The 21,533-nt window shown below is 39.2% G+C and overlaps 1 protein-coding gene across 4 annotated transcripts in view; it reads left to right on the top strand.

Moving 5' to 3' along the window:
- ATP10B (ATPase phospholipid transporting 10B (putative)) overlaps window positions 1–21,533 on the top strand; it is a 331,169-nt gene that overhangs the window by 214,657 nt on the left and 94,979 nt on the right. Inside the window, exon 1 of one of the 4 annotated variants that reach the window (XM_009685591.2) lies at window positions 2,097–2,218. The exons of the other annotated variants lie outside the window; for them this stretch is intronic. The gene's annotated coding sequence lies outside the window, so the exon portion shown is untranslated. Of the gene's footprint in view, window positions 1–2,096; window positions 2,219–21,533 lie in introns of those variants that run through there. 4 annotated transcript variants of the gene reach the window in all.

Genomic DNA, 21,533 nt, shown 5'->3' with positions numbered 1-21,533 from the left:
TCTCACTAGCTCTGTTGGGTAATCTACATGCAATGTAGCAGGAGCAAGATTAGCCCTTCACTTTTTGACTCAAAGTCACAATAAATAGCATGCGAATTAGCCCTTCACCCCTCGAAATAGCTCCAGATTCTCATCCCAAACAAAGTGACATTAGAATTGCAAATCATTTTGAATATCATCAAGCAATCAAAACCTAATGTAGAAATGTATGCAAAGATAAAGCAGAAGTTGTGTTTCCCAAGTTTAATGAAAAATGTCTGTTGCTTTTGCAGTTTTTTCATTTGTTCTGTTTCTTAAGCTTTTGTGTGATGATGGAAAATCTGAGTACACTGATCCATAAAGATTATTCTTTGCCCATTTTATTTTGTAAATATGTTGTTACAAGTTAGTCATAACCATATATCCATTTAAAATCTGTTTCCAGAAAAAAAAATGTGTACTGGAGTTACTTTTGTCATTTGTCTTACAGAAGTTAAAGTTGCTTATGAAATAGCTTATGATGTCTTGGTTTTTTTTGTTTATAAAGTTCTCTTAATGCCATTATCATACAGACATCTCTTGAGAGACATAAGAAACTTTTTTTTTCTTTTTTTCTGAAATGGAAAAAAGACTCAAGCTTTTTTAAAATAGATAAGGGCATTTAAAATTAATAAGCCTCTAGCAAGTGAAGGGTAGTGCAGTTTGAGGAATGAGCAGTTATATACCTGGCCACTTGTTTTTAACAAGTCAGTTAAATATTTGTTGTTTTTTTTAGGCTCATTGTTCTATACAGACATGTAAAAACTATTACTATTCTTTTAGAAACTGTTTTACCCTTGCATAGCAGAAAAAAATAAATAGATCTACACTGTATGTTATTAACACTGAATAGAATTCTAGCAAATTAGAATGCTAGTAGTTACCTGTTTCTGGAGGTGAGAAAGAGAGGAATGAAAATGCATGAAATCTCAACCTTTTTACTAAATTCTTATGCTATTTTCGTCTGATAATCTGCTGGAGTTCTAAATGTCTCTTTTAAGCTATTTTTGTTGGCTAGGTAACTTCTGAATCTGTTTTTCAGCTAGTTACCCTTACATCACTCAAAGTAATAGTATTGTCAAATGTTAGCTATAGTCTGTTTTCACTTGATTTGTGATAAAGGACATTTGCAGCTATTGTTATTTGCAGACATTTCAAACTAGCTTGTTACATGAACTATCAGGTTAGTTGCTCCATTACATACTTAAGAAAATCATGCTCTACTTATTCATAAATCACTGTACTCATATTTCCAAGGTAGTACAGGTCTTGCTGGTCATTTTGAATACTTCTGGTTTTTTTTGTTTAGAAACAGGCAAAACTTCCAAGTAGGCCTCTCACAAATCTCCCTGATTTTTATTTGTAGACATCTGCTAGCAACAATTGTTAACAGCCTTAGTATAAATGTAGTCAGCCTCTAACAGCCACAATGTGTAGGTGTCTTAGCACTGCCACCGCAGTATTGTAGTGCCAGTAAATTCTCAGGAATAGCAGACAATCATTTTGGGAATTATTTGCTGCTTACAAACACTGAAGTTGCTTTATTTTACTTAAATTTAAAACTAATGTCTTTCATTTTCATCTGTTTACTAACTTGACTAGCCCTGCTTGTGATAAGGTCCTTGACAGACCCTCTGTGTGGCTGCTGATAAGCATCTGGTTTCCTCAGGAAGCTTCAACTCTTTCTTTCTGGAGTACAGGGCTAAAATATTTGCTGGTTTTTTTTTTTCAGACTGTTTTTGTTTTTTTTAGCTGTTTGTTTCTTGAGAATACTTTTCAAATACAGGAGAGTGGATCAGAAATGAATAGACAATATGAGCGTAGTTATACGAGATATCTAACAATGCACAGTCACTTGAAACGGGTCACTCCAAATGGCTCCTCAGCTTGTAGGTGATAACTAGTTTGAATCATTTCCACGGAGGGGGAAGGTGTGTATGAAGATGGTGTTAGAGATTATTATTTGAGTATTGCCTTACACCAGTTTTGGGCTTTGTGTTTGTTGATGCTGTGGTAGACGCTGAGGCCCTGAAGGGTGGAAACTTGCCACCACTCAGGGAAGCAGAGGCGTTGACGGAGGGGCTTGGGTGAGAGGAGGCTCTGGCTGCAACACGAGGCTGTGAGCTCGGCCGGCTGAGGCGGACGCCTACGGGGAGCTGCTGAGCTCTCACGGGGAGGGGACACCAAGCAGGTGGATTTGGTGAGTCAGATCCTGAAGGGGTGAAAGACAGACGGGAGACCTCTATGAAGCTCTACTAACAAATTAGGAAGCTAAATAGTACCATATACATGGTGTTAACTTTAGCAAGATTATACTGCAAGACAAGAAAGTAAAGAACAAACAAGGAAATAATTTGGATTAAAACTCTCATATTTCAATTATGATCCTTTTCCATCTGTTTCAGGGCATAACTCATCCTACCCCCTAATACCATCCAGCTGGATTTCATCCTCTCAGCCTTTAAGAGCTGTTCTCTGATTGTTTTTCCTCAGGCTAGAGTTGTACTACGTAACACAGTCATTTATTCTTGTCCAAAGTGTCCTTTTAAGCTTGCCTGTTGCTTAGCCCTATTGATAGGACTGGTTAATCATCGTTTGCTTAGCAGTTGACTGGGCACCAATCATCTGAGTGACATTTTAAAGGGTATGACTGATTGGAACGGTTTTCTTGAATGGGAAGAAAAGTCTGAAAGACGTTTAATGGGCAAGCGGCAACAGCATTAAATATCTGGTTAAATGACTGTGATGAGCCAAGTCCAAGATACCATGTTAATACACTCTATGCTAATTATTTCACTGTAACGCCCGGAGTATATTTAGGAAATGGTTCATCTGTTTAGATGAAAAAGAGTACCTTCCCGAAGCAGGAAAAAAGATGATCTGGGACAGAAGATCTGGACTTGTACTCCAGATTTCTCAAAAGTCTCTTCTGATAAAGTTAGACAAATAATTTCCTTGCTGTAGAATATACTTATTTTTCTTTTCTTGATCTTTTGTTCTATTGTTCAGTGAAATTGTGTATTCACTGAAGCAGGAACTTTTGCATATTTTGGTAAGTTATATGTCTTGGCACAAGAAAGATCCCATTGTTCTAAAGTAGTTTCTTGAGGTCTTGCAAAGAAACAGCAAGCATGCTCCCGTGCCGTTATGTCACTGAATCGTAGGCGTGTATGTTCAGTATCGGACTTTGCAAATCCGTGACATAAGTGTCATCTAATCTGACAGATGAACAAACAGAAAGCCTGCCAGAAGGGAACTGGATGTAAAAGGTGCATATTCTGACCAACACAAGTTATGTTTAATTTATTTAACATAAAACCACCAGGAAAGTTAATATTAACCCTGATAAAAATGAAAGAAAACCAGGGAAAGAAGGCATTGCTAGCATTGGCAGGCTGTGTTTTTAACCAGACTTTCTGTCCTCTCGGCCTCGGTTCGATCAGAACACAGTGACGATGATGGTTTTTGAGGCCAGTGAGTCAGGCAGGTCTAATACCTTTTCTCCCAGAACAGCTGGAAGCCACAAGAAATCCTGAAGTGGCTAATTATGAAATTATCTGTCTCTAAGGAAAATTTCTTCTTAACTGCATGAGCTGGCTTATTCCCTGAAGGAAGAATGTTTTATATTCCTCACATAATTACACAAGGGAGCTTAGAAAGTGCTGAAAGAAATTCCTTTTTTTAAGATGAGTGGATATAAGAAAATTATAAAATCCATTTTTAGTTGAACTGCAGATACAAAATAACTAGTGTGGATAGCAGACAAAAGGTAGGAAAAATCTCCTCTCCAGATTCTTTCCTTTTATTCTAAAGAGTGGAGGTAGATGAATAATCTCTCTTTCAGAACAGTTAATTAGAGCAAATTTCATACTGGGTGCTGGGGAGAATATGGAAAATCAAGACTGGCATTGCCTAGCTTTTTCCATCTCTAGACCTAGGCTTAGTAGGTCTAATTCTCTATAGAGTTAATCCAGTAGAACAAAAGCCATTTTCAGCCAATCTCAAACATGAGAGGTTGAAAAAATGTCACAGATTTCTTTTAGCTATAAAACTCTGTTAAGTGTGTAGACAGTAACATAAGTTAATTGAGCATTGCTATCCCACAGAGACGGTATGAAAACATAACCAGAGCTGAGTCAAGACCTTGTGTGGTTTTGAGTCTATTGGTTTGCATAGCATGGTCAACCCTGAGGCTGGACTGAAGTTACTAATTGCTGTAATTCATCACCTCCTTAAAGCATGCAGTTATGGCATAGGGTGGGGGGAATGCATGCAGAAGGGGCACAAGCCAGTGTTAAACAAACAGTGCTCCAGGGAGGCAGTCATTAGCGTTAAAATAAGAAACCCCACTTTGCTGGTCAGCACTGGGGGATCCTGCACGAGAGAGCACCGTTTTGGGATCCTGAAGAGAGTAAGACTTTCCAGCTATTTCGTTGCTTAACTTTACGCTTCTTCTGTCATTTTTCTCCCCAGTCTCCTCCTTTGAGATAATCCTGGGATGCAGTGAGGATTTAAGTGCGGCAGTGCTGGCCACGTGAGCTGGGGTGTTTAGCCAGGTCTTGGTCTAGAGCTGATCTTGTCTCAGCCAAGAGAGCCTGACTCGCGAGCTGTGCGACAAGACGCTGTGCTCAGCTAGGAGTGCTTGCTCACTGCCTACGCTTGCCCAGAGGGGTGTTTAATCACTTTTGTTTGGCTTTTAGTGCTCTGATAATTGCCTAGGCGATACTCTAAGAAATAGATCGGTTGACCCTAAGGTTGATCAGTTCACACAGGGTGGAATGGTTTCAGCAGGGCTTGGGGGCTCAGTGGGCCCTTCCAGCCCTCCCCAAAAGGTTCTGCTATCACGTTGGCATCGTACGTTATGGGCAGGCACTAGGAGCAGCACAGGGCACCCGTTCAGAACTGGCAAGGCCAGAACGGGGTGGGCGCACCTTTGCAAATAGGATCAGGAAAGAGTCTGCTTGTGACTATGGCCAAGGTATTTATGATATGAAGGGGGTATGCAATGTTTAAAGGAGGGAGTATATTTAACCCAAGCTTGATTTTTAAAAACAACAACAAAACTGCATGTCTTCTGTACAGCTTAGAACAGCTTTCACAATGTTTAACTGCTGAGAGAAACTGAGCTTGTAGGGAAAAGGGTGAAAGTCTCTTTGATAGGTGTTTGCAACTACAGGGCTATCAAAATGTTGCTTTGCTTTGCAAAATGTTAAGTTGGTGCATATAAATTATTTAAGTAATTTCTGAAAGCCAAATGTCTGCAAAGATACTGAGGTTACATATAAATTTGAAAGGCAGGGGATACTGCTGGAGACAGGTACGGAGCAGTGGAGCGTAAGAAATGTAAGCTGAATTGCATAGCATACAAGCAGCACTAAAGAAATATATCTCGACTTCTAGTCAGTGAACCCAAACATGTTGTACGTTATGCAGACTGCTTAGCAATTTGCATAATTATAAACTCCCCTCGAAACAGTAAGCATTGCTGCAGAATTCAGTAATACAAAAAGCAACATTAATATGCATTGCTGATTTGACTTTAATTTTTCCAGGGTCTCTAAAAATACCCAGGTTTTACAACAGACAAAATAGGCTCCTTCCCCCTGCTCCCGCAGTAACAAGTAATCCATTTTAAAAAGAAACAGAGCATAAAAATAGAAACTTTAAGTTTTAATGTAGAAAGCTTGTCTTATTGACTTTTGAAGCTAATGTTTCTGTTAAAGTTTCATTTTACGCTTTGGGTAAATTCTTAAACTCTTTCAAAGAGTAATCCCTTAAACCACAGACTGCCAATACGTGAGGGGGTTCAGAAAAGATGATCTTTATTGCTACAGATAGCAGACAATATGATTAAGATAGGATACTTTGCTGCGTGGCTGTGGAGCAGAGAAGCTATATTAACAGCAGAATACTAATATTGATAACACTTCACTGAAGACTGCAGAAGAGCTTTGTTCAGGGAGACGCAGGGAAGAAGTGCAGAAGTTTAAATATGGAAATGAAAGAATTCTCAAGGGAAAGAAAAAAAATCAATCTCTTAACAAAACAAGAGAATACTGCATCAGGATTTTTTTGTGGGCTTTAGTCCTGCTTCATCTTTTAAAGAAAGCCTGGTTTGGGGAGTGGTTAGGAGGGAAGTTTATGCACCAGTGCTGGTTGCCTGTAAATTGTAAACCTTTGGAAATAACTTCAGGCAAATTTGGCTTATTTTTTGAAAACAAGTGGGGTGCAAGTGACCCCACTAATGCAGAGGCTGCAAAGCAAATTCAGTCCCACTGTTGAGCACTAAGAAGTCTATCTGAAGAGAGAGAGAGAGAGGAAACAAAGCTTATGGCAGGGTTTTGCAGAGCTTGCCTACTGATTATGATTGAAGTACTAAAATATTTAATTTTAAGGAAAAAAAATAATGCCCAGATGGACTTACAGACTGTCAAAATAGAGCTCAAAAGGAGGTGGGGTGTGTTAGTAACGCTGTTGGGCGAGTACTCCACATGTTCCTTAGCTCCCAGCTATGTTATTGCAGGGCAGTTGTGTGAGCTTTGAGAAGAGCAGTGATGTGTTTTACATTTACCTCTGTTTTGACTAATGGCGTTTTGAGCCATTAGTCACCATTCTTCATCCTAGAGGAATAATCTCCTTAATTCCAGTCCTTAAAAAAAGGTTTTAAGAATTAAATAAATAAACTGCATGAAACAAAATAAAAAATTGTAAGCATCTGTGCAAAAGAAAGAATTAACCCAGCAAAGAAATCTATCTCGAATTTTTTTCTAGCAAGAAATTTGACATAATAAGTAATACATAATCTTACTTGCTTTTTGTTTCTAGCAGTTAGAAAAGCTGCTAGTTCAGGCAGAGCAGGATCCAGTTAATTTCCTATATCCTCATGCCAATTAGACTAGTTGAAAAATCAGTCTCTTAGTCTTGTCTGTGGGCACGGATTGTGTTTGTGATGACTAATAATAACTTGTCTCAGAAAGATAAGAGCATTAGTGCCATATTTTGTCTGTCTGTGCAGTAATATTGTCATTAAGATTTCCAAAAGGTTCATTTAAAATACCATTTTTACAAAAATCGTGGGAGACGCAATCTCCTTCTCTTTATTTTTCTTATCTATTTGCAATCTTCCTATTAGTGTAACCAGTAATGAGGTTTACCTGCAGGTGATCATTAACTCGCTACATCCACAGTGACACTTTATTTATATGATAATTTCAGGAGGATTGAGAGGGTGTAGACTAAGAACACGTAACCATATTTGAATTCTGTTGTATTTCTGAGGCTTAGTTTTGACCACTATCTATGCTGCTTGCTCTTCTCACCTTTTATGGATAATGCACTTGTGCATTATCAAATCTTGAGCGGGTTTCAGCTTCTGAGTTATCAAACACCAGTTAGTATAGACAGTGAGGTTTTAGGGCAAGGGATACCAAACTTCCTGACCCCAAGAGCCATTTTCCAAATTATTTAACATTGCTTATAGCCACATGCTTTTTGTACTTCTCTCTGTGTCCCCTATATTTCACAGACCAGAACCTTCTACCCCATTGTACCCACGCTATCACTGTCCTGAAACGCATAATTTTGGCAGATTGCTTCTATTATACTTTATAACAGAAACCTCTAGGTTCTACTGAATAGTAAGGCTTTATTTGGAGCCTTGCCTGCTCATTAATAAGCAAGCATATTTGTGTTTTTTATATCACTTTCTGCTGAACATTTTTCTTCCTGTTTCAGAGATGTGCTGACTTTTAGATAATGTTGTTTTGGGAATTGTCTGTTCCTACTTTCTTAGTTTGTGCCAGTTGCAGGTCCAGCAGCCAGCGCGGTCTCCTGCTCTCCCACACCTCTTGATTACAAATACCCTCCAGTTATTCCACAATTTGGCAGATCCTTCTCTGAAGCAGGCAGATCCCTCTAAGCATGTGCCCTAGTCTGAGTTTATCCAATGTTGAAGTTTGGGTCTCAGTCACTCTGGGAGCAGGATTTTAGTAGTTTCTCCACCAATTACACAGTTTAAAATAATCCAGCATTCAGTATTTTTCTCCGCTTAGAAGGGCTAACAAAGGCGAAATTTTGCAGGTACTGCACGCGCCCAAGCAAAGAGCGGGAGCCTTCAGTCGGCGGAGCGGCGTGAGTGCTGTGTGTCCTTGGGCTGGGCCACGTTTACTCCTGCCGCGTCTAGAGTTCTGTGCAGCATTAGTCTGGATACACTGATCAATACCATTTTTCTCCCCCTTTCTTGCTTTCAGAAAGCATTTTGATAACTTGCATTGGACGTTTCGATTCTGTGGGCTCAGAGGCGCGGGTTTGGGCCGCCGTGTCCGCTTGGGCGCAGGCTGGACCTGCGCACGTCTGCTCAGCTCTCGGCTCCGGAGCCGTCACCAGGAGCTTGCAGCGCTTTCATTGTGGGGTGTTAGAGAAATCCTCTGGAAAAGCTGAGACCCTTTGTTAGGTGCCCGAAGTCTCATTTTGAAATAAATAAACCCAAGGGGGTTCTTTTTATTGGTTTTAATAGAGTTTATGTGCCTGGTTTAAACAACCCAAGTAAGAAACAAGCACAAAAACTGGGTGTTTTCTTTACCATTCTCTGGGGTGCTGTCAACGAGCACGCTTTGTTGCCTGCAGTCTGTCTGTTAGCAACTGTTACCTTTTACCACAGGTATTCTTTTATTTCCCTGCCTGTTGTTTTAGTTGCTTATGAATGAAGAGAATTTAATTCTCCTCAATCTCGGAGCTACTGCATTTTTAAGTAATTGCAACTGATATGGGACTATCAGAGCTTAGCATATTATAATATGTATTAGATGCTCCAGCCAGCTCCTGTAAACAACCTCTTTCAGTAATGTTTCATTTCTATGCAGATGGAGGTTTGCCTGAGCATGCAGCATACATATTTTAGCCTAGAATAGTTAAAAGTACATTTGAGAAGCAGAAATACAGGATGTTTCTACTTGTATAGACTGGACAGTGTTACTGTTCCTGTCATACTAAAACAATTTTACAGTCTCTTATGTAAATTAATTGATTTGGGTCTTGCTGGGAGCTTGTAAATAGTCTGTTCTGCACTGGACAGCCTAGCAGCAAACAGTTATTTAAATAGTGGTGGGGGAGCAGGCAAGGATGGATTCTCTATCCCAAGCTTTACTGCCTGTGTTCCTTCTCTCTGCCCCTCCTCCTCCCCCCAAAACCGGGGAAACTCTTCTTAATTAGCGTTCTTTGGAAGATGCTGTATTGCTGGTCTCCGAATTGTCCTTACCACACAAAATGTTCGTCTTGCTGTCCGTGAAACAAAATGTGGGTGGGTGGGTGGGTGCTCTTTATTGTTGCTTTTGCTTAACGCATTATGTTGTTTTTGCCAAAAGGCTGCTCAGGTAGTTCTACTAGGAATTGCTTATAAAACCAGCCAGTGCAGAGAAAGGAGAGCTAATTCAATAATTTTCTACCTTGTCTGGAATTTAATTAGCCAGACAGAGGTTTGAGGAGCTCTGAGGCTTTCTGAGCAGCGTAGCTGGTAGAGCGTGGGCACCTGTGTGTGTGTGTGTGTGTGTGTGTGTGTGTGCGCACGTTTGCGGGCCAAACTCCCTTCTGATTTCAATCTAGTTAGAATTTTTTTCTGGTTTTAAAGTAGGGAGTTGGCAGGTTCTTCAGATGTTAAGGCCAAATATCCTGTTAGGTGCACATGCTTCTTCTCTTAATGTGCCTATTGGCACGTTGAGTAAGCTTCTATCAAAGCATTTGAGGACATGATTCAGTGCTTTCAAACATCTTTGAGGAACAGCCATGGTACTCACAGCTGGAAATATCACCTTAAGTGGTTCTTAAAGTACATAAATCAAATAGAAACAGAAGCTGTAGGTGTTCTTATTATAGTTTTGCAGGATCATAGCTTTTATTCGACTTACAGTTGTTCATTTTTGCTTTGTGCTTACATGGTGTCTTGTCAGAAGTTATCGATAACTTACAAGCATTAATTAAACTATTCACCTCTTGCAAGGTAGGTGACGTTTTATTTGTTTTGTTGAGAAATAAACTAAAGCAGGGAAAAATTAAAGTGATCCTATTAACTCTAAGCCTGTTCACATAGAGAGGTTCAGGTACTGTACATGCCTCAAAATTGCTACTCATCCATGTCTTTCAGTTGTATCTGCTCCCCATTCCCACCTGTCCAAGCTGCCCAAGAGGGCAATGGGCAGGCTAAGGTCTTGTCTGCAAAAGGTTTTTTTTTCCTTCATTCTGCCTCTGTATTGCATGTGCCATGGTTCACTTGTAGCTGGCACCATGACTACTGTTTTTCCCAGACCTCAGAGAAAATGTAGGCAACGTGACAGTTAAAATGGTGCAGACCAGCTATGTTACTTCTCCTAGAGGTATGACAGTACCAAGAAGTTAAATAAGGTGGTGTAGACACAAAAAGCACGAGTATGAAAAAAGCAATGATGTTGATTAAGTAGAAAGTGCTGTCAAAGCAAATAAACCACCTGGGAAAGGAGGCATATTTTCCCCCTCTTGTCTCTCTCTGTTACAGTAATCTCAGGGGAGACAGGATCTGTAAGAAGAGATTGCATGTTTTGACTAAATTTGTGAGGAAAAGCAGTGTTGGAGCAATATTGTAGTCCAGATCTTTTGTTAGTGCTTACTGTGAGCATATTGTTGACAGTAATCAAAACAATATCAGGCAGGGTAGTTTAATAAAATATTTAAGTGTAATCTGATGCTGGTGATTAGTAGAAGTATTGACTTTACTTGGAGAGCACCTGTTAGATCCAGAGGTGAAATGCTACATAGTTCTGAGAGTTGTTAAGTGGTTTTGCATACCTCCAAGAATAAAAAGCCAAATAGCTGAAGTTCTTGTACAGTGTATTTTATTTTCTTTGCTATTTGGGTCATCAGCAACTCATATATGTCTTTTCCTGTTAATAGGAGAAAAAAAGCTATTCTTCTTGGTTCTGTACAGTGTTAGGGAAACATGAGCAGGAAATGAAGTTGCTGTGGTTTGTGCTGAAGGGCTCCACGTGTGAGGGGTGCCCTTTCTGCTGTTTTACTTTTTCCGGCACTGTGAAGTCCTCAACAGGAGGAAAGACTAGACAATTTCTTGTAAAAATAGTTTTTCAGAGGATGAGAAAAAGTAGCATTAAAAAACTATTCTCTCTAGGTTTTTTGGGGTCATATTTAATATGTGTCCATTGAGAAAGTTGTGGGTTTATGACTTACTATGTCTAATTCAAGTCATGAAATAAGTCTCCTGTAGAAGTACTTTTAAAACTATCTCCCAGCAGTTAGATTTTTTTCTTACATCACAATTCACTAGGTAAAAGCTCGATAAGCTCAGCTCAGTGAGGTCAGAGGTTTTTCTTTCCAATTTGTATTGTGGTGCTGTGAGAGGGAGCACAACTCCCAAGCAAAGGCTGACTGGTTTCTGCTGTCCTAGAACTAATTTGTGGCCTTTTACCTAAAATTCCAAGGTAGTCTGTAAATAAACATTTTGTAGCACAAAAGAGAGTAGGCGTCACCTTCTTTGGCAATGGATGGAGCTAAAATTTTCCTCATCTGAATTCAGCTCTTATTAAATCACTTTCTTTACTGAAGAAGATACCTTGCATTGTCATTCTGTGTTGCAGCTGCAGATTGATAGTTCTTTTACTTAAGAAAACAAAAAACAAAAACACAAAAAACACAAACCACCCTCTCCTAGAGGAGAGCAAGAAAAGCTGCCCAAATCTCCTGCACTATCACTCTCCTTTGCAAGATGACAATTGTTACACAATCTGCCATACGCTCCTGTTTTAAAGTGGAGCTGTATGCAATCCTTTCTGCCAAGTTTTTTGCCTTTCTGGAACCGAAGCTCTCAGCAGCTGAAAGTGCACCTGCTTGATGTGAAAAGCATGCCTCAGTGCAGTCTGTTTGGCCCTGCCTCCAGCCTTTGCTATCTGTGATGACCTCCAAGGGGTGGGCAGTCACCTGAAGAGCTAGTTCCTAAATGGAGCTGGATTTTCAGTGTGTCCACAGAGTCTGAATAACTTCTGTTGCAGAAGCTGCTGACCTCAGCTCTGGGCCAGGGCCCCGCAGGAGAGGAGCGGGAAGGGCGATGTGCTCGCTGGCCTGGGCCTGCCTCCGTGGTCCGAGCCGCGCCGCAAGGTGACGGCAGCGTGGGCGCTAGTTCAGTGCTGTTGGCCCTTGTAGGGCACGGTGGCCTCTGGCAGAGGAGCTGGGCAGAGCTCGGGGATGCGACTTTCTGAATCGCGACTGCAGGGCTTCCCAGTTGTTTTCCATCGATGTTCAGCTAGGAAATGTGAGCAGAATTATCAAAAGTAACTGTTGTTTTGAGGTTTTTTGTTTTTTTTTAAGAGTTTGTTTATCTATAAAGCCAACGGCACCAGCTCACAAAGGGATGCCGTTGTGCCTTTGCTGGCAGACTTTGCTCCACCTCCTCAACACTGGTCCCTGCTGAGCGAGGAGCTACATCGAAGCCGTGTTAGCAGCTACCGTGTCCAGGCCATTATGTCTGGTGTCTCAGAGGGGCTCATTAGCTCAGGCGCAGGGCTTTTAACCGCAGACGCCTGGCTTTCTGCTTTGCGCTTGATTCACATTTAGTCAGCTCAAAACATGCATTGGATGAGCTTATGTCTGCAGACACAGTAATAAGTGGACACACCACAGAGTCACATTGGCACATCTGACAGCATTAGTCTTTGAGACTGTGATGGTCTAGTGACTTCAGTAAGAATAAAAAAGGAAAAAAAAAATGTACATTTGAGATTACACTCTTATACTTGCAATATTTTTTTGCAACTCATTTAGAAATGAGTTACCAAATGACTAGGACAAGCTGCTGTAATCCTAATTGTCTGATAATTCACTGCTGCTATCTGTCAAACCAAAAGTTAGTTCTAAAAGTGAGAGACTATTTGAAGATTTTTTTCTTTGTATGTCTTAAGACTAAGAGGACTTAAATCGTGCGAGAGAACAAAGCTTCTCTGCCTTTTAACCAGAAAATTGTTTCCAAAGTATTGATTGTTTGAGCCACAGCAATAAAAACCCAACTAGGAAAGCTTAAAAAGATACTAGCAAAGTTTGAATCTTCAGAATTTTTTAAATCCCTTCTTCAGCAATGTTTATAGGGGGGAAAAAAAAAAAAAAAAAAAAAAAGAACCACCCTGGTTTGAAGCTTAACAATGAAATTTCTTCTCTTAGAAAATCTTGGGTGCTGTCTTTTGGTTTTTTATTTGTTTATTTTCTCCAGTTTGAGTCTGTGTCATATTGGTTTCTATGGGCTAAACCATGAGTCATAACTTCAAAAGTACTTACTTTTTAAGGAAAAGGAAACTAATTAGGAATTCAGTGATAATTATCATTCAGTATTTGAGGGGGATTTAGCAGGGAAAAACAAGTTATGGGTTTTATTGCCTCTGGACTGAGGACTACTCTGAATTTTTAAAAAATCCATTTTGCAATTGACATCTGTTTTGGAAAATAAAAGTTGTTCATATTTTAAAATGTTTGTTTTACTCTGTGTTTTAATTTTCACTTTCCAAAACCTTATTCATGAAAACGAAACTATGATGTTTTGAAAGGAACATTTCTGGGTCAGTGAACTGATATTTTAAAGCAAAACTTGTTGCAATGAAGTGTTTCTGACAAGAGCCTTGTTATATTACAGAAATACTTTTTAAAATTGATTTATTTGCTCTTCTTCAGGTGGCTGATGAAAATATCTGTACTCATTTTATCTAAATGATAAAATGTTGATTGAAAGGGGAAGAACTTATCAGCAAAAGATACCAGGGTGCTCTTTGCGTTACTGATTCCTTATGACAAGGAGAAAAGCAAGAGACCTGTACTTCCTTTTGGGTTATTAAAACAACCTCCATAAAACAACCTTCGCTTTTGACTGCTTGTTCCAGCTACAGCTGTAAAACTCTGCATTTTTGTAATCAGTTTCAAACAACTGGATCAGAACAGAAAGGAAAATTCCGCTCCTGTCCAGTCTTCCATTTTCAGTGCTGTTGTATGTCTCTTTCATAAGCATGGAAAGGTTTTTACGTGCTGAAAGTCCAGTTTATTGAAGCTGAGGCAGAAATGTCGTCTTCTTAACAGAAATGAACTTTAATGAATGATTTTTATCACATTTTCTTGTTTAATGTAATTCCTTTTTTACTTGTTAGTGGGTTTTTTTTTCTATAGCGTAATATGCAGTTGCGACTGATTTAACTAAAAAATGGACAAGTATAACTTTCAGAATTGTTTAAATCTGTTGCTATATGCTATTAGTTTTATTACTGATTTTTCAGCAGCAGTTTCCATGACTGCTGGGCGAGAGAAAGGCAGCGCTGCAAGATTTGTTTGGGGTTTTTCTGGTTGATAAACATAAGGCAGTTCTTGCCTTCTTTTATTGGTGCCCACTACTGTGTAAACAAAGAGAAAGATTAATTTGTGGGAGTAGCCAATTTCTGACATAACGAGATCTCTGGAATTGGTTATTCAAAAGAAGATAGAGAGGCTTTTGGTTCAGAAATTAAACAAATAGTAACGGCTCAAATGTGTGAAAGTGTGCTCTTGTTTTCATGCTTCTAGACTAGAAGAGAGAAACGATCAGAGTACGGTTCAACAGAGTACAGGAGGATGTGTGTGTGTGTATCAACACATGTCAGCAAACTTGCAGCTTCAGTATCACCGCTCCTGGCTCTTTCCTTATGCAAAGTCTAAGAAAGAAAAAACAACTTTCTATGGCCTCCTGCATTTCGAGAGAGCTCAGTTTTGAATAGAAATATACGTTTTTACTTATTTATTTATTTTGAATATTTCCTAGCTAGAATAAGCTACCCGAAGGTTAGCCACAGACTTTCCTTTAGTGCTGCTTCATTCATTTCTCTGTGGTCAGGATGGAGTTAGCTGGGTCTCCATGGTGTCCCGTCACATGCCATGACTGATGAAGCTTTTGGCACTGCAGGAAGGCAAGTATTATAATTCTAATGATATTTATTCTAGTTCTAATGGTTCAATTGAGTATGGCATAATCAGTTGACGTAATTGGGTGATGAGGCAAATGTTAAAACTAAAAAGTTCCTCTTCAATTCCTACTCTGACATTTGGATGTTCCTTCATCTGCCAAGCCCAGTTCTAGTTCTTGGCTAACGGTCTCTACCATTTTCTTCACTTTCCATCTCGGTCTGAGCGTTCTCAAATCTTTAGTTAGTTTTCCGTGCCTAATTTTCAAAATTTTCTGGAGCCTATATGAGTGCATGATCTATCTTCCAGTTCACAATATCTGCTCTGCCAGTCTACTTTGTAACTTTTTACCCTGGAAATCGCTTTGGAACACTGTATACATAAAAACGTATTTGAAAGAAAACTGTATTCACGGTCCTGTTCAAGTGATTTATCATAGTAAACAATTTCTTTCATCACCCTCTGATGCAGTTTCAATGTGCTAAAGCTTTAAGAATTTTTGTTGTCTTTTTCAGCATAATTTGATGAAGGGTAAAGAGAATAGACAAGCCTGTAATTTGTATGCTATGTCAAGATATCCTCACTTGTCTGGTTAGAACTCAGAAAATTATTATTCAATGTTTTCAGAATGGTATTTTTTAAAATATCGATACTGTAAAATTTGTTAAACCGTTATAGATAGCTGAAACAGGTGAATGTATTCTTGTCAGAAAATAGTAAAACAATATACAAACCACTAAAAAAGACAAAAAGCTGGAAAGCTCTGAGGCATACTAAAAATCTATAGTTAACCTAACCCCTGAGAAATCATGTCATATTGCTCATATTACCTCCTCTCGGTAAATAATTCCATTTCCAGAAAGTGGTGATAGATACAGATGTTTGTTTTTGCAAAAATAAAAATAAGAAAATCCAAAATATGTTTTAACCATCACTTCAGAGGAGAAAGAGGTTTGATATAGTATGGAATGGACTAGCTCGAGCGCATGTCCCTAGGTCGGAATGAGGTTGTCGTGTCCAGGTAAGGACAGCAATTAAAAGGGACAAAAAGAGTGCCAGAGGAACTGTTGAAAAGCTGCAAGAAAAGCTTGATTTATCAAAAGATTACATGGAAAGGAGGTTCAGGGCTGTTGTAGTAGGATGTATAAGAGGTAGAACATTACATGGAAGGGGAGAAACTCATGGTTAGGAGGAGGTTCAAATAAGGCTACAGGCTCTTTCTTACCATCACACATTCTGCTTCCCAGCATGTTCTACGGTTCTTCAGTCAAGTGCACAGTACTTCAGTAATGCACGTAAGTGCTGTGATGAAATGAGGACAAGGTAAAATAATTTCAAAGTTCTCTGCACAGAAAGTGAGAAGATATTCCTTTTCCAAGTAACTTTCAAGGCTATGTTACTTTGAATGTCATAGCTGCATTACGTGACTGCAGATCAGTGCAGAACAAAGTTGCTGCTAGTCAACAAGGCTTCTCTTCTGTTTTCCAAACTGAAATTAGCAGAATTTACAAATGCAGTTTGTCCTTCACAGTTCATTGCCTGGGTTGACTAGTTGGGTAGCATTATGTTTAGTAGAGAAAGCTTAATGACCCATGGCTCTAATTTATAAGCAAGAAATTAGTTTTTTTAAAAGGCGGTCTGTAGAGCACTCTTTAGATTTGCCTGCCTAGATCTTCTGCCGGTCAAATTGTAGTGGCATATTCTCATACTACTTGTCACTATTTATTTGTTTCTGCTGTAGAAATACAATGCCAAGAATTATTGCCCTTATAAACAAGGATACATAAATATTTTTATTCGTTTTCGACTGGTGTGAGGTCTATCCCTTAATTGTGTGTGTGCATGTGTGTTTTCCAAGGGGCGAAAAAAAAAAAAAAACTCTGAAATGCTCATTGACCCAATGCTTGATATGTAAATAGAGGACGGAAAGTTCCACTCCAGTGAAAAAAGTCTGTGCAATTATTACTATTGTTTGGATGAACTTCATTCTTCCTCGTTGTGGCAAGTAGCCAGAATCCATTCTTTGCCACCATATTGCCTTTTGATTAATTGCTTTTAGTCTTAGTAGTGCAAACAGTAGTCATTCCTCTTGATACTGTAATTGTGTTTACTGCACAATGGAGCAGCTGCTATACAAAACTTAACACCAAAACTGCGTTTTGTGTCAGATCTGTCTCGTTTCTGTTTTGCACTGGAGCCAGCTTACAAACAGCCTCCATGTCAGAAAAGTAAATGGGCTCTGGTGCTTGGCTGCTTTCTTTCGACTAAAGAACACATTTTACAATTTTATAATTCTTGCTTTTTTCTTGTTAGCTGTGTTTTTAATATTCTTTCATTGGAAATACATAGAGATGAGGGATATTTTCAAAACAGTCTGTATGCTGTAGTTCAAGACAAACTTCTAAGACAGTAACAGAGACTTTCTCTTTGCCAGGTGGAATGTACTGTTCACTAAAACAAAGCTGATAGTACAGGTAGAAAAGACGCATTTATGTGTAGCCATGTCTTCCCCCTTTGAACAGAAATGCATGAGTCGTAGCTGTGTAACAGAGGTAAGCCTGCTCTGAGATAAAGTTAGTTGAATCGTTCTAATTTGAAAGTACTTGGAAATATTCTCAGTGTTTCTGTTACTTTATCTATTTGTTTTAACTGATCTCTATATCTAGGTAGAAATAAAAAGAAACAATTGAAATTCCTGATGTGAGACTTGCAAAAATTAGAGGAATTCTCCTTCCTTCCCCCAGGTCCCACCGTTTCACGGAATAGCTCTTGTTCACCATCCTTAGTACCTCACCTACGTTCAGTAAATCACGAGCATGTCTTTGTCAGTCATTTATGGTGTAAAGATGGGAATCTCTGCTATCTCCACTGACACCTGAGGCCGTAGCCCTCCCCCAGTTTCCAAATACAACTGTGATTAACGTGTAGATCGTAGAGACAAGAGGCGCCTTCTGTAGGGTGAAAAAGAGGGATGTTTCTAGAGTTTTAAGAAATTCCAACTTGTGTGTCCTGCAAGCTCCTATATATTTGTATGTTCATTGCTTACTCAGAGACTTTTATTTTTCCAGACTCTTTTTATAAAGAAGAAGTTGGCTGAAATCTGGAATATTGCCTCAGGGGAGGGAAATGACTAGATTTCCTGCATTAAGAATGGAGAGGAAGGGTCTCCTCCTAGCCTAATATATTTTCTTGGACTGGACAGAATGTTTGCCCTTTATTTGTTCAGAAACTAAAAAATTAATGGGGATTTTCTTCCCTTGAGCTAACCGATGTTGTATTAAAGCAGCTCCCAAAGAATCATTTGTTAGGGCTCTCACTATTTTGAGCATAAACTTTCATTTCATTTATAAGCTTCCATTGACAGGAAATTCCATAGAAGGACTAGTTTGACAAAATCAGAAGATCCAGGCTGATGCCATTTCCTCTCTTGTCCCCGAGTCATGATAGTACCCAGCTCACGTGTATAGTTAGGAGGATGACCATTATTCAGTTTTGCATTTTCCATGACCAGAGATGGCAGAGATGTAAAAAACTTCTAGCTCCTTTTGGTCTTTGAGGAAGCAGTGGCAATCTTTAGATCTAATTTAATGCTTTCATTACAATTCCAGGTAGAACTTAGTTTATTAGTAGCTGAATTGTTTTTCAGTAGTTTGTGTCAATATATCTTTTTATTATGTACTGATAGTCAAGTGTGGCAATGTGCTGCACTGAAAACCACAGTTATTGTCAAAATGCTGATGGCATCAAGAGCATACTCTTTTAAAATTATATATTTTAATTGGATATTGACATCTGGTATAGACTGCGAATGCTTATGTGCACACCTGCAGGCTATTTAATATAAAGAGATCCAAAGTATCTGGAGAATTTGATTGCAGATGGAGGTTAGTGATTTAACATAGCAATTGTGCAGAATTTATTGAATTTATAAGTATTGTAAAATTTGCATGCCACATAGGTTCTAGGTACTTAAAGCTGTTTGTTACATACATAACATGTTCTCCCTTCTGCTGATTTTCATAACTGACTGAATAGTAAAGGGATAAACTCGACAATATCAGTCTTTGAGAGTGGAAACAGTTTCATTTAAACCCACCTTAACTTATAACATTAAAACTTGGAGGAGCAAAATAGTTATCCATGAAGCAAATATATTTTACATTATTCTTATTTTGTCATGTTTATGTGAGGAATCTAATATCCAACAGCTTGCAGACAGTGAAATTTACTTAACGTTAATAATTATAATAATAACCTTGTTTGCTCTAAAGTTTAGTCTTAGTCACAGAGAGACCTTAGATTAAGTAGTGTACCCATGCCTTGTTAAAATATTCCTTTGGCCTACCTTTAAGTACTGAATGAGATAATTACAGAATCTTGAATTTAAGAATCAAATAAACAGTTTGCTGTAGCAATGATGACATTTCATGTTCTAGGATATATGACTCACTGTCACTCTGTACTGCTCTCCTTTACTGGAAGACCTCCCTCCTGGGAAATGAGGACTTGAAGCAAGATCTGTATTTCATGTTATTGACTTATCCTGCCTTGAGTTATATGTATGTGTTTGCCTCACTTTTCTTGTTATTCTGTGTGTTGTTTTAAGTCAGAGGAAAGGTAGAAAAAGGTAGAAGAAACATGAGACGGAAGTTAATTATGTACAGGGAAGAAGACCAAAAAAAAATGTGATTTTGATCCCTAAAACACTACTTGCTCTGCATGTTAAAACGTACATCCCTCTTAGGGTACTGGTTGCTCTTGCAAAGTGTTTCTGACTGCCAGTCTCCAGGACGCAGCAGGACGTGCCTGGTGCCTTCCCCACAGCCGCTCCAGCAATGCGGGAAGGGACCATCCCTGCAAGCTGCAGTGAATGCTGGAGCTGTCTCACTTGTACTGCAAGCCCCTTTCCTTCCTGATGTAGCCTACACAAAACATGAAGCCTTGCTGCTGTGAGGCAGCCTGAAATATGGTTCCTTTGGAGTCTTAATTAGCTCTTGACATCTGGTATATAGGCTATGAATGTTTACTTGTTCACTTACAGGCATTGGGTGTAAGGACTTGTAGGGCACCAACGTGCGTGTCTGTAGATCAGATGTATTGCTCGTTTCCTAGCTCTGTATCCTCCGGAAGGAATTACACCTGTTCCCCAGTTCACTTCTTTTCAGCCTCTTTATCAAAAAAAAGTCTTTTCTACTCGGACTCATACTGTTTGCTTGAAAAAAATCATGCAGCGCACACAGCAGTCATGTCATGATTTTGTCATTCCTGCAGTAATGTGGCTGGGCAAATTAGGTTAATCAAAAAATGCGGTTAGCAACAGCACAAAAAGGTTGATACAGGTTAGAGAAGTAAAAAGGTGGGGCTGGAATAAAAGATGAAGTTTTACCTGAACAGCATCATGTGCGTGCAAACCACAGAGGATCTTGAGGGGCCAGAGTCTCAGCAACACATCGCTAGCTGGGGGATTAGCATCCCACCAGCTATGTTCTGCTTTACAGCTGGTCAAAAGCAATGAGACTCTAAATGCTGTGTCTTAATTCCTCATTTGGCAACACTATCACTGTGAGATATTGTACATTCTTTCACCATAATAAGAGTTAATCACACACATAAATGCTACATCGTTAGTGCCCTGTTAGTAAGGAAATCTTACCATACTGTTTGACCACCAGACGTGACTGAGTGACATTGAACTCGCTGTCTGTGATTCTCCTTGGCTACTGAAGGATCTAATAGCAGAAGGGTGGGATTACACCAGATGTTTTTTAAAGTTTTTTTTTTTTTTCCAAACCAGTAAAATCTCTAGCTTTCTGCTGAAGTTCTGAATGGCAAATGTTCCTTTTGAGTCTCTGGCCTTTTCCTCCAGAGGACGACGCACTCGGACGACATTGAAGGAATGAATTGCTGTTATGAACAGGCTGCTAGTTACAAGTTATCTTTAATCTTGTGCAGATTACACATGACTTTCCCTCAGTGGTCCGGAGATCCTGATGACCACTGCAGGTGTTGCAGTAAGGAAATAGGAAGGCTTACTTGGCTGACGTGATGAGACAGACTGTGCTTTAATGTGCTAAGTCTGCTGAGTTCTGCTGCCTTTGTAGAGCGTCTGTCAAAGGAGATCAGCATAAATGTATTTGGCCAGTTGTCTTTATCCAGAGTGCGTTGCTAGTGGCTTTTATGTTTTAACAAGATTTTCCTCTGTCATCCTGAGGTGAAACCTGTACCTTCTTAAAGATAGTAGTGGGAAATGAAAGGTAAACGTGTTTGTTTTCCTAATAATGTAGATACCACCATTTAGCAATAAGCCTTGGAAGTATACTGCTGAGAAAGTTAATATTTCATTAGTGAAAAATATGAAAAAAGAATTGATACAAGCTTCTTTTATTGGTTTAGTATTTTGTTTTCCAGTTAGTGTAGTTCACAGCAGTGTCGGAAAGAATCTCTGTCCTTTCTCCTTCAGGATGGGTACAAACTGCCTGACCCATAAGAAAATAATACGTCTTTCACTACTAATCTCTTGACCTACTGTGTTAAGTCACCACTATCTGAAAGAGGTAGGAGTAAAACGA

This window comes from Struthio camelus, chromosome 13, assembly GCF_040807025.1.
Source record: "Struthio camelus isolate bStrCam1 chromosome 13, bStrCam1.hap1, whole genome shotgun sequence".
In the NCBI taxonomy this organism is placed as follows: Eukaryota; Metazoa; Chordata; class Aves; order Struthioniformes; family Struthionidae; genus Struthio; species Struthio camelus.
This window is presented reverse-complemented; position numbering and strand designations above follow the sequence as displayed.